Genomic DNA, 12378 nt, shown 5'->3' on the forward strand with positions numbered 1-12378 from the left:
GCGGAATCCCGTCTCATCCTGGCCGCCACAGATGCCCGGCGCCGCTCGCTGCCGCCCTGCAGGGGCCGGGCTCAGCCTTGCCCGGGCACAAGCGCCCGCCCTCCGCCGCCGCCCGCAGGTGCGCGGGCCGGGCAGGGCCGGCCGGCGGGGCCGGTTCGCTGCGGGCCGGGGGGCGCGGAGCCTGCGGCGCTCCCCAGGACGGCCGGCGCTGCCGAGGTGAGACGGCGCGGGGAGGGGGGTCCCGCGCGGCGTCGGTGCCAGGCGTGAAGGAAGCGCTGTGCTCTGGGGGGCCCGCGGGCGGACCGGCGGGTCCCGGGGAGCGGGAGGGGTGGACGGCGGCCGCCGAGCCGTGGAAGGGCCGCCCTGTCCGGCTGGAGCCGCCTGAGGCGGGGGATGTTGGCAGGGCTGGAAGGATCTCGGACAGCCCTCTCCTAACCCCAGACACAAAATGCCCTCTCAATCAGGCCCCCGGGAAAGTCAAGCGGCAGGTGGGTTTTGCCCAGCCCGTGGCTCAGGGGCAGTGGGCGGGATGCGCCAAGCGGCTGGGCAGGGGAGCTCTGTCCCTGTGTGCCCGCTCTCCCGGGAAGGCCATCAGGTGCCTGGGAAGATGTGGGGGGGGAAGGCTATGCTGGTGGCGCTGAGAGGGTGTGAAGGAGCTGTCTGCGATGGTGTGTGGGGGATGCTGGCTGACTGAGCCAGGTGATGGGATAGATGTGTGTAACATCTTTTACTGTGAAATTCGGGAGTGATAAAGTTGATAGGCAGCATCCATTCTTTCCTTATGGATGTACTAGTTGCCTGTTTTGTGAATAAGTTAAGGTTATATCAGTTGATCAGAAGTAGGACCTTCTTTCTGAGCTCTAACTTGGCGGGGGCAGGGAGCAGAGGGAACGAGGAGATGAATTAATTGTTAATGATATTTCACTTTTTTCATAATCTCTCCCTCTTCAGGCAACTCTTTGAATTAATAAATCTGAACACATTTGTAACTCTCTCTAGTAGCTGCCAGCAGTGTAGGAGTGATTATTTTTTGAGTCATTCATTCCTCTATTTTTCCTATTTTTTTTTTTAATTTTTTTACTGGGATTTAACCTTGCATTTTGAAGGCTGATTTTGATCTGTTTTTCCTTCTCACAGAATAGATACAACAATAACAAATACTCATTGGGACTCAGTAGTGACATGCCTCCCTAGCTCCTGCTGACACCTGTTGCTGGACTGCCCTTTATGGTTTCTGTCCTTCTCTGTTTGACCAGTCTTTATTTACTCATATGTAATGGAGAAATGGATGTGAAGGACAATTTACTTGTTCGTAAAACTTCATAAACTTCTGGATTTTTGATTCCTTCGCAGAGTGCTGGTGAAAACCTCTGTTCATTTTTACAATAGTAGTAGTGATGCATATGCCGTGTACATACAGCTTTAAAATGGTTTTGCTGTAGTGCTAAATATTTAAAGGCCTTAAGTGTGACTCAGAAGTAAGCTGAGGCTGCTTTGCACATGTTTTATGAATCTCATGGTCAAACATTGCTAGTTCAGTTAACTTTAATTTGTATGTTGTCTCTGACTTGGTCACATATAAGCATGTTACTGTCTATAAAGCCTTTAATTTGAGTTGACTGGCCCTGCTACAGCTGCCTCAGCAAAGCCCACATCAGGTCTCCCTTCACAAAACACCCGGCACAGGACGGTCTGAATGCTGACTCTCTACCTGCGGGGAGGTAGTTAAATGAAACCTTGCCTCCGGGTAGGATTTTATGACAAAATGACTCTTAAAAAAGTCAAGTACTTGTCAGTGAAGGTAGATATTGGTGCTTGGGACTGAGACCTGCAGTAGCTGAGGGTCTGTAGCCATGGAGTGCCTCCCTCTCCCATGACAGCTTGGAGAACAGGGCTGCCTGTTTTGAAATTTATATTTCAAAATATATTATATATATTTTCCAAAAGCAATAGGTAATGTTCTAAAATTAAATGACCTGAAAATAACTAGTGGTTTTAAAAAATAAACTCTCCTGGTCATTATTCTTTGACTAGACTTTCAGAATTTTCATACTTAGACATATGGCTGATGCTTATTTTTAAAGGCTCTGGTTTCCAGTGTATAAGTAATGTAAAGTTCACAGAAGAAATCGTCAGACTGATGCTGTGTTTCCCCGTTCATAGAAGTAAACAAAATCCAAATACACAGGGTATGCTATATACCTTTGCACACTACATGGTTATGAGATCCTCTGAAAAATGTGGGGTTTTTTTCTTTTTTTCTTCTTTTTTTTTTTTTTCCCAAGAATGCAAGATAAGGATGGGATTGGGAGAAGATTGCTTGCAGAACAGCTGGGGAATTAAATATAGGCTAATCAGAAAGTATAGTTAACTTCATATTCTGCATTAGAAATACGTATTTAAATTTTTTTGCAAAGTAAATATGTTTCTTAAGGAAGATATGTAACTTAATGATAAGTGTTCTGGTGGGCAGAGGGGAGGAAGAATCTACCTTTGTATAGAGTGAAACCTTGATGAATTCATAGCATGAAAAAAGGACCTACAGTGTTACTAGACCAATGTAAACATTCCCACTCCCCCAGAAGGGGCTTACTGCTGCATATACTTTTATTCTGTTAAGGTGGGGATATTATCATTTATCACTGGGAAGGACTCCCCATTACATAACCAGACATCTGAAAATATACCACTCTACATGGGAAACCTGGCACAGCCAGCCAGAACCTTTTTTCCATTTCAATAAGCTAAGCCAAATTTTAGTATGGATGGAGAGCTTATTTTCAGATGCTTAATGATTTTTCTAATCCTGTGACCTGTGTGCCTTAGGGAAATCTTCCAGGAGTGCCCCATGAACTTACTGTGTGGCTGTATTATACCACCTTTGGGATTTGGATGTTTTCTTGGAAACAGCAATGGCTGGAGGAGAGAGACATGATGTTTTCACTAGACCAGGGTAGAATGAAGTAAAGCAGTTTGAAATATAAATCTTCTGTAACTAGTGTTTGAAATTAATGGAATTAGTGTTTGAATATCTGTGTGATTTCTGGCCCTGACTTATTGTATGCCTCTGTTATGTCTAGATAGGAAAGTTTTTTATAAACCCTAGTGTCAGGCCTATCTAATTGTCTAAATTAACACAGATCTTTGCTGATGAAGTAGTGAATAGGGTAGATGAGTGTTTCCCAAACTTCTTGCGAATGTGAGCACTGTTTGGGCTTATCCTTCTCTTTTTGTGAACTTCCTAAGTAAAAAGTTACTTCTGTACTACTTTAATTGCTGGCACTAGCTAAGTTCCTCAGGGTACTGGATGGAAAAAGGCATGAAAATCAGCTGCAGTGATCAGCTGTGGGTGTAAACACTGTGCATTAGCCGGGAGGAGCAGAGTGCTGCTAGCAGCTGAAGGGAGTGGTAGTTCCCTAGCCAGCATAAATCCACACAGCAGGTAATTATAGCTGCTGCTGACTCCCCTGGAGGAAATGAGCTGCTTCCAGCTGTAAATCAGGGCCGTTTGGTTTTACTGTTTTTCTTGTTATTTTTTAATAGCTTAATATTTTAATTGTTTTCTCCTACCTGTTTATGACTCCTACCCTTTGAATCTTCCTGTTAGTTCATTGAGAGGTGCAGTTCGGATAAGAGAAACACTTGTTGGTTTGTGCCCTTATTTTTTTAGAAAAAGTCACTTGTCATCAGATGGCACTATTACCAGAACCTCCAGTGTGGCTTGTTACTGTAATTCTACCAAATAATAGTTTGTCTTTCATTAAACAACTGAGTCACAAGTCCATTTCTTTGGCTCAGATTTTACGAAGTGCATTACTACTAGTGTAAGTTATTTCTGCTAGGGTAGGGAGAAGATCTGTACAGCTGAGCAAGATTGGAGGATTCTTTTTGTAAACAATTCTTAATTCTACTCTGCTAATACTTCCAGTAAAATAAACCTTAAATTTTTGTCTAAGATACTTTAAAGTGATGAGAGAAGAGGGAAACTTCTAAATTAAATTTCAAAATGCAAACAACTTGCATAGTTGTTTCTCCTTTTATTCCTTAATATAGTTTGCTGGTATTTTTAACATAATACACACAAACTCAGGAGGAAAAAGCTGTTACTACTGAATATTGGTTGGCTTGTAACTAAAAGGAAGTCACCTAGTGCTGTGTGTTTGTGAGCACAGCACAGCAGCAGTCCGCCTCCTGTCCATGCCACCTGTACCTGCTGGCAGTATGCATCAAAAGATCCAGCTGCTGGTTTGCTGGTCTGTTTATTAGTCAGATGCCTCCCTTTGTTTGGTTCTAAAGAAAGTGTCTGCATCTACATTAAGAATTAAACAGAGTTTCTTCTAATAAATGAGGGGAAATCAGGCAAGTGTTGATTTTTCTGCACAGTACTTGTCAGTACCTTTGTTCAGAATGTAGCTGGATACCAGTTTGTGTATTGGGACAAATGTAAAAGGTTTCTTTTAAAGTCCATGGAGTTTCCACTAAACATTTTCCGTAGTGGAGGAAAGGAAGGTTGTCCCAATGGACCTTACCTTTGTGACATAGGGTTTGGTCAAGTATGCTCTTGGCCACAGCTGTTTGGAGTTCCATGCTTACTGACTACTGACTAAGCTCACTGTCAGTTTTGTTCTAGTTTGGTTTGGGTTTAATTTTGCTGAAGGCCCCCACACTTGTACTCTGCAAACACAGCTTCTGTGTAGCTGCTCCAGCCTGTTTGAATCAAAGTTGCCTTGGCAAGCTTACATGTTTTCAGTAAGACATTTTAAAAGACAGACATAGTTTGCTGAGTCTTACCGTTATGAAGACTCACAGTGTCCTCCTTTTGGAATACTTTGATAGTGAATGGTATTTTAATGTGTATTTAAGCCTGAATCCTGTCATGTGTTAATTTATCACTGCTTTTCTTGTGCAACAACAAAATGATCCTGAAAGTGGAATTTAAACATGGATAGGAATGTATTGACACTTTTCAGGAGCTAGTTCAGCAAGCAAGCCTTGGCTGCACATGTTGGCAATCTGGAGCCTGTATGTGGACATGGTGCTGCATCATTATTAGCTCAGCCCCTCTATGTGCGGATACAAACAACAAATACTGCTTGGTTTCCACATAGTACTCTAGAAAAAGATGTTCCTACATTTCAGGATTAACACATGAAAAATTCTTCTAAACTTTTTGGACTTGAGTTTAAAATAGTTGCTTTCATTGTATGTCATGGCTCCACCAGTCTTTGCCTTGTCCTTCTCAGTGGAACTTGACTCCACTTTCAGTGTTTAGACTCCTCTCATTTGCTATAGTACCCTTAAATTAAACTTTAAAAAAATCCTTTCAGTAGGAGTGTCATACCTGACAATGAGTGATTGCTATACAATATATACTGATAAAGTACTGCTGTAATCCAGCTCTCAGTTGTCTTATTTATATAACATTTTTCACTTTGGAGAAGTGAGACAGCTCATGGAGGTTTTAAAAACATTGTATTTGAATACTGTGCCAAGAGTGAAGGCTGCCCTCTGCTTGCATAGCTTGGACAGAAATGGAGTTTTCTATACCCTTCTGGTGATACTGGGGAGAAGCATATGAAGAGAGATAAAGCGGGTACAGCTACTCCATTCACTGGCACCTTTTTTGCTTTGGAACCACAGAAGTGTTGAAGTGTTGAAATGGATACGGAAGCTGAGGGTGTGTTGGCTTCTTAGGAATACACTGTGAATACTGAAATACAGCTTCTCCGGTTTTTCTCTCATTCTGTAACCTTTCAGAAGTGTTAAAACAACTTTAAGATGCTGAAATAGCAGATAGCACTGTTACTTATTTTGCTGGCATGTAAGGAAAGTTAAAACTCTATTTTCTTTAACTGGTCTCTACCCACAAGTTGGTTGAATAATTAGTGAAATAGATACGCAGAAGTTCCTGGGGGTGGCAAGAACATTTTTCAGGAGCACGTCCTGGTCACCAAATGCTGCATCAAAACATGCACTGTAGCTATACAGAATAATGTCTGTGTGTAAACTTGTTTGTCCACTTCCCTGTGATAGTGAAGTGTGAAGGACAAAGGCAGGAAAATGTGAGACACTTTGAGTGGCCTCTAATAAACATGGCACAGGCTTTCATCACAAACTGCACACATTGCAGTTCCAACAGTGCACTATAGTGTTTCTCAACATCTTCTATGGTATATTTTTTCAATGTCTGGAAAAGTGAGGGAGAGTTGAGAGGATTTTTTTTTTCTCCTTAGTGAAAAACATGCTTGAAATGCTATATTTTCAATTCCAGACACATGAGTCTTGTAAGCTGGACTTAATGGCTTTGCCTTCTGAGCTATGTGTGTTGGTCATTCCCCTGCATCCAGCTCTTTCCCTATGAAATATTTGTATGTCAGTCCTAATTTTTTGCTTCTCCAGGAGTGACGTTTGCAATGTATTGTACTTCTCCTAAAATAAATGAGGGGAAATAATATGGTTATTTTTCCAATTGGAACGACCATCAGTTATAAAACTGAATGTTTCACTTTCTCATTTGACCTCTGTATTGCTCAAATTTAAATTACTTGTGTTGTTCCTCTAAGATTAGTGCTATACATAAAACGCTGGAGGTTGAGAAGACTAAAAAAGCTGGGTTTTTACCTAAGGGAAGATAATAGGTCTTTGTGGGTTTTGCTAGAACATTTGCTGCTTTTATGTGATATGAAATACAGTTGCTACCTGGTCTTCTAATTCTCCAGTTTCTGCACAGTTTTAGTTGTCTACATGCTTTATGATGCAGAAGTGATGCCTTAAGGAATCCCCTGCTGTGCAGGATGGCATTCACCTTCATTAGTAGGTATGGAGTCAAAAAAATGCTTAATTCTTTTTCTTTCGCTAGAAGTGAGTTGCTCGTGCATCCCTGTTAGTTTTGAGCTGCAACTTTGGAAACCCACAGATGGGCTTTATGGGACAGAAAAGGCATTTGGCAAAGTTTCCTGGCTATGGAGCCAGTGTGGTTATCCATTTTTAATTATGCATAATGCATATTACCCTGAAGAGGTAGTACTCACTGGCACTCTAGGTTCTGATTTCTGTAGCACAGCCAAGCAGACCTGATCGTATGAGTTCTTTTGAAGTTAATCAGTGCTGTCTCACAGAACAAGATTGCAGTCTTTCTAAAAGAAATCCAGTCAAGGCATTGTCACTATATATAATAGCACAAAACTATTGACTCCATATGAAAAGTATCTTAAAAGTGTGCACTGCTGCAGGTAACTAGAAGAATTAATGCTCTAATCCAAGTATCAGGCACTTTGCACAGGTTCAGTCACTGTTTTGCCTTGTTATTGTGACCAGACTTGCTGATTTGTAAGTTTGGGGAAGGGAGAGAGGAAAAGAAAAATCTTTACACTCTATATATGTAAAGAGAAATTATGTGTAACAGATAGAAAGTACTTATGATGAATGTAGTTCTTAACTAATCTTAGGAATCTATTGATCAGTGCCTTGAAAGTATCCTCCAAAGGAGAATATGAATCTAAATATCTTTGAAAGGAATTAAATCCAGACTCTCTAGCATTTAAGGACAGCTTATTTCATTAAAAATGTAGAAAAATAGGTAACCATTACTTCAAAAAGTTTGTTGTTGAATTTAACATGGCCTGCTTCATACTTAGCATTGAATCTTGCTGTAAATGTAAAAGGTTTAAAAGAAAGAAAATTTTTGGATGTAGATTTCCTAGGCACTGATTTTTTTGTCAAGTCTAAAACAATTTGCTTGGTTCTAAGTAATTTTACTAATTTTGCTGCAACAGTGTTTGTGGAGGACTTCACTTATCAGACAGTTTTTTTTCAGGGATTTATCACTTTTTCCATAAACACGTAGCTCTGATTATAGATTGGTACTGTGATTTCTGTCTAGGAGCACTTGTTCCCTGATGAAATAGTGAAAAGTAGGCCTTTAAAAATTACACAAAGAAGCTTTGCAGGCTAGAAGGCCTTAATTTAAGATTTTCTTGACTTTAAAAGTGGAGCAATTAAACCATATTAACATTTATTCTTTATTTTTAATAAAATCTATTTGAAGAGGAAGGTCAGGGACTAGTGCTGCAGGTCCACAAGTCCTAAGGATCCCTAGCTCTGATCAAGGTCAGAATAGACTGTGATCTCATGTGATCAGTATTTTCCTTCAAGTTCTACTTAAAGGAAAACTAAAACTGCAGAAAAGAATGGTTGACACCTCTAAAATCTAAAATGTACCAGTATTGTGGAATCTAAAGGGATTCCCTGTCTGGAAATGCCCAAAAAAAAGAGGTCTCACCAGAAAAGGGTTCCCATCGAAAAGAATTACAGCTTTAAAATGAAAAACTGAAATCTTAAGGTTTTGATTATAAAAATAAGCTTACTTGCTCTAGGGTCCCAGTTTCCGAGCTGGATTGCATCTCAGGAAAGCATCCAAAAGCAGATACTTTTCACAAAAAGAAAAAAAAAAATAGCTTTATTGAAAACCTGGTTCATTGCTGAGGAAGAGCTTTCATGGAAAAATTTTGACTAGGTCTGTCTCAAGCATAGTAGAATATAAATTTATTCTTGTTTATTCTGAGGCATCCAGAGTTAGGTATTCTGATCTTTCTGAAATCAGCAATATACTTAACTTGAGAGCAGGCAGTATAGTAGATTTCTTGTACAGACTCCAATTGCTGTATGTTACTCTTGGATCTGTTGGATAACACAAAGTGTGGTTAATAATAAAGCCTGCCAGTTCTCTTCCCTCTGCTCTTCCCCTCTCGGCAGATCACCAGATTTATGTTTGATTTCTTGGATCTTTTTGTTACCTTTTTTTGCCAAAGAATTTGCTCTGACTGAACTTGCTGGAAAGGAGAAAAAGCTGAAGAATTAGTTTCTTGCTCCTCTTTGTCATTACAGTTCTGGTATTCTCTGCTGATGGCAGTAACCAGTCTGCACTGTTGATTTACTCGTTTGGAATACCAGCTATTCCAGAAAGGGGTGCAGTGTTCATAGAATCCCGAGGGACCCACCAGGATCATCCAGTCCAGCTCATGACCCTCAATCCCACCCTGTGCCTGAGAGCATTCCAAATGCTCCTGGGAACTCTTGGGGCCACGACCATTCCCTGGGGAGCCTGTTCAGTGCCCCACCACCCTCTGGGGGGGAAGAACCTTTCCCTGATAACCAACCTAAGCTTCCCAAGTATTCCAGAGACCAGCTGCGGATGACACGAAACATCAGGCTGTAGCATGTTCCAGCTGCAGCAGTATCTTCCTCCTATTTGCTTTTCATGGTTAATTCCAAGTCAAGCGTGGTGGTAACACATTCTCTTAGGACAGAATTAGGGTATGCCTTTTCAGGTGAAGGGTGAGTTATCTCAGGGAAAAACAGTGCAGTGGTTGCGCAAGTGTCAGAGTCAGATCTAGTGGGGTGCTTACCGTTCAGTTTTGAAGCTTCTAGGCTTTCAAACATAAATGAAATTTTACATATAATTTAAAATAAACTAAAAGAAGTTTGTGCTGTATGCCTGAGACTGGAAAAAGCAAGTGAGACTGCAGACACACCAGCTTCTCTGCGGGTGTGAAAAAGAAGTGTCAGTGTGCCTCGAATGCTGTTCCCCTTTCCCAGTTACACCTGGTTGCGTTTAAGAGTTGTTACTGATTTCTGGAAGTTTTTCTCCTGTTTTTTCAGCCTGTGGGAACTGTGACATCACTGGTGTGTGTGGGTACAGCTACAGGCAGGCCATTGAAATGCTACAGGAGCTTCCCCGGTCCCCCCTTCTTTGCTTCCTTGAATAGAAACCTTTACTAGTAAACTTAGCAACAACAACAGCAGCAAAGCCCAGACAAAAGAGAGCTTTTGGGCTGCTCAACAGTCCCAGGAGGAGCACTACCAGCTGCGGGTCACTCCTTTGTGCCGTCTCCAAGCGGGATGCATGGGCTCTGCTCTGCCAGCTTCAGGTTGGGGAGCCACGGGGCGATCTCTGCCCCAACAAGAGCTTGTTTGTCTGTCTTTCCTGTTATGAATAGCAATGGGTGAGCATGTTTTGCATGATTTCAAATCCACTTAAAGTTCATGGGTTTGAAATCAAAACCAGAACTCAAATCGTAGGAGGTTTTTGTTCTGTTAGGAGCTGGCCTTTTGCCAGGATGGGTCTGTTCATTTAACTTTTAACCCTGTAATCAAATACATACCAGTTTGCTATACCGGGTCACTTGTATTGCTTGATATCCTCTTCCTTATATTTTTTAACGTCTGTTCCATTGCATGTATTTATGGATATCAGAAAGTTGTTAGCATAGGTGTTTGCTCTCTCATGAGCATAAGAATTTTGTCTTCCATCTTCATCTTGTTTCACAGTTTCAGGACTCACAGCATGTGCCTTCTGCCTGTTCCTCTGTATATCTAAGGCAGTAAAGAAAGGCTGAAATCTGTCCTCTTTGAGGGCTGTATTTTAGATCCTATATGCTTTGAATATGGACTGAAGTAAAGCCCCAACTATCTATGCCCTGTAATGGTTTGGTTTACCCACCATTGTCTGTTTCTGAGAGGTGACACAATCACAGCAGCTTGGCAGGGCACTGAGGAACAGGATCTTGCCTAGTGCAAATATGGGAATTTTTTTTTTTTTCTTTTTTTCTTTTTTTCACTAAGCCTGTCTTGCCTCTAGTGCTGGTGTACTTTTATGCAGGTGCATGGAACCCCAAGCGACCCTGATGGGGAAGATAATAGAAAGCTTGCAAAATGACTGAAAATCATCTGCAGTGTCATATTTTGTAGGTGAACCCAGTCATAGTCTATTGATTCCATATAGGTTCACTTGCTGATTCTTCTCAGGTTTTTTTCCCTTTAAATAGTTGCACCTATTTAAAAAATTTAAGTGTGGTGTTTCTGTGTATCTAGAAAAAAGATATATATGTGTTTGTTGTTATCAGCATATTGTAGTTATGTGTTAGCAGACATTTTTAAGAGGTAATATGTTAGTTTAATAAATTATACCCATGCTTTCCTTTGGTGAGCAGGAAAGTGTTTATTTTTCAGTATTTTATACTGCGAGGTGATTATGGGAACCTGCTGTGATCATAGCCGTTCACTTAAATATAATCTCTTTGATCATGATTATCTGTAAAACAGATGCAATATTTTTGAGTTTGTTTAGTTTTTTTACAGACATGTGATCAAAAGCCTATAAAAACCTTGGTCTGTCACTTCTGATATAATGTGAAATAGTGGTTATTTGAATTGCAGTGTGAATTTTTCGGTGCGTATATTTCTCTGAGTCTAAGTGCAGGAGATAGGATTTTTAGCATCAGTGCTTGTGATTATGAACTTTGAATATGTTTTCTGTGTATATTCTGCATTTTAGCTATTACTGTTTAAATGAATTTTTCTAACTCACTGGAATGTCTCAGAAAGCACTGTACTCTTTTTAAACTAAATATATTTTTAAATTATTCTAAATATATTTTAGTGATTTTGTTTTAGATTAAAAGAACTGTAAAACTTTTAACTTTTTGCAGTATCCTCACTTTGGATGTTCATTGAAACCATTCTCTGTTTTTAAAAAGGATCATAATACACTATTTTACTTCAACCTGAGAAAGTGATATAAAGTAATTCCACCTTTTCTTAAAAAACCCAAACAAACAGCAAATCAAAGGGAGCTATTACTTTTACAACGTTGACTATATCAGCATTAAATACTTCATTTGAATACTTTTAAAAGTAGATTTAAGCAAAATGTTGTCAATTCTGTATACAACTGCTTGGGAGTTATTTTTGCTGCCATAAGCAGAAGAATCAAAGTAGGTGAGGAGCTGAAACTTTAAACAACAGTATTGGTTAATATTCAGATGTTCATTAAAACTTCCACTGGGATTTTGACTGGCTGTGTTACAGATTAAAAGTGACTAGAGATAATCTTATCAACTCATTTTGCTTTTTCTCAATTCTCAGTCATTTAAGATAGAAATGGTGGTGAGAGGTACAACTTAAAAAATTACTTTAACACCATTTTGGGATTGATAGTTTTCTGCTTTAGCTGTAAATGTTTCTAATGTTCCTTTTTTTCTGTTTTTCATCCCACTGGTGATGTACTGCATGAGGTCTGTAATCACAAATTCCACCTTAAATTTTAGAGCAAGTTTAAATTCGGTGTTAAGACTTACAGACATCTATGCCACCAAAGGAAGATTTCTCCCCATGCCTGTCCCCCACCTCCCCTAATGTTTTAGAATTTCACCATGTTTCCTCTAAGGGCTTTGGATCAAATTTTGGATAGAGTTACTGGGTTTAAATAGCAGACCTCTAATAAGAACTATTGTTCGCTGTCCTGCCAGCTGTTCTGTACCACAGTCTGGGCAATGGATCCTAATCAGTAGATGTTATAAATCATGTTATTTGTCCTTT

General features: G+C 40.3%; 1 long non-coding RNA gene across 1 annotated transcript in view; it reads left to right on the plus strand.

Moving 5' to 3' along the window:
- The first annotated feature begins 138 nt into the window (after positions 1-138).
- LOC125325045 overlaps positions 139-12378 on the plus strand; it is a 66597-nt gene continuing 54357 nt past the window's right edge. The window contains exon 1 of the long non-coding RNA XR_007203188.1: positions 139-216. This is a non-coding gene — a long non-coding RNA (uncharacterized LOC125325045). The remainder of the gene's footprint in view (positions 217-12378) is intronic.

This window comes from Corvus hawaiiensis, chromosome 4 (genome assembly GCF_020740725.1).
Source record: "Corvus hawaiiensis isolate bCorHaw1 chromosome 4, bCorHaw1.pri.cur, whole genome shotgun sequence".
Lineage (NCBI taxonomy): Eukaryota > Metazoa > Chordata > Aves > Passeriformes > Corvidae > Corvus > Corvus hawaiiensis.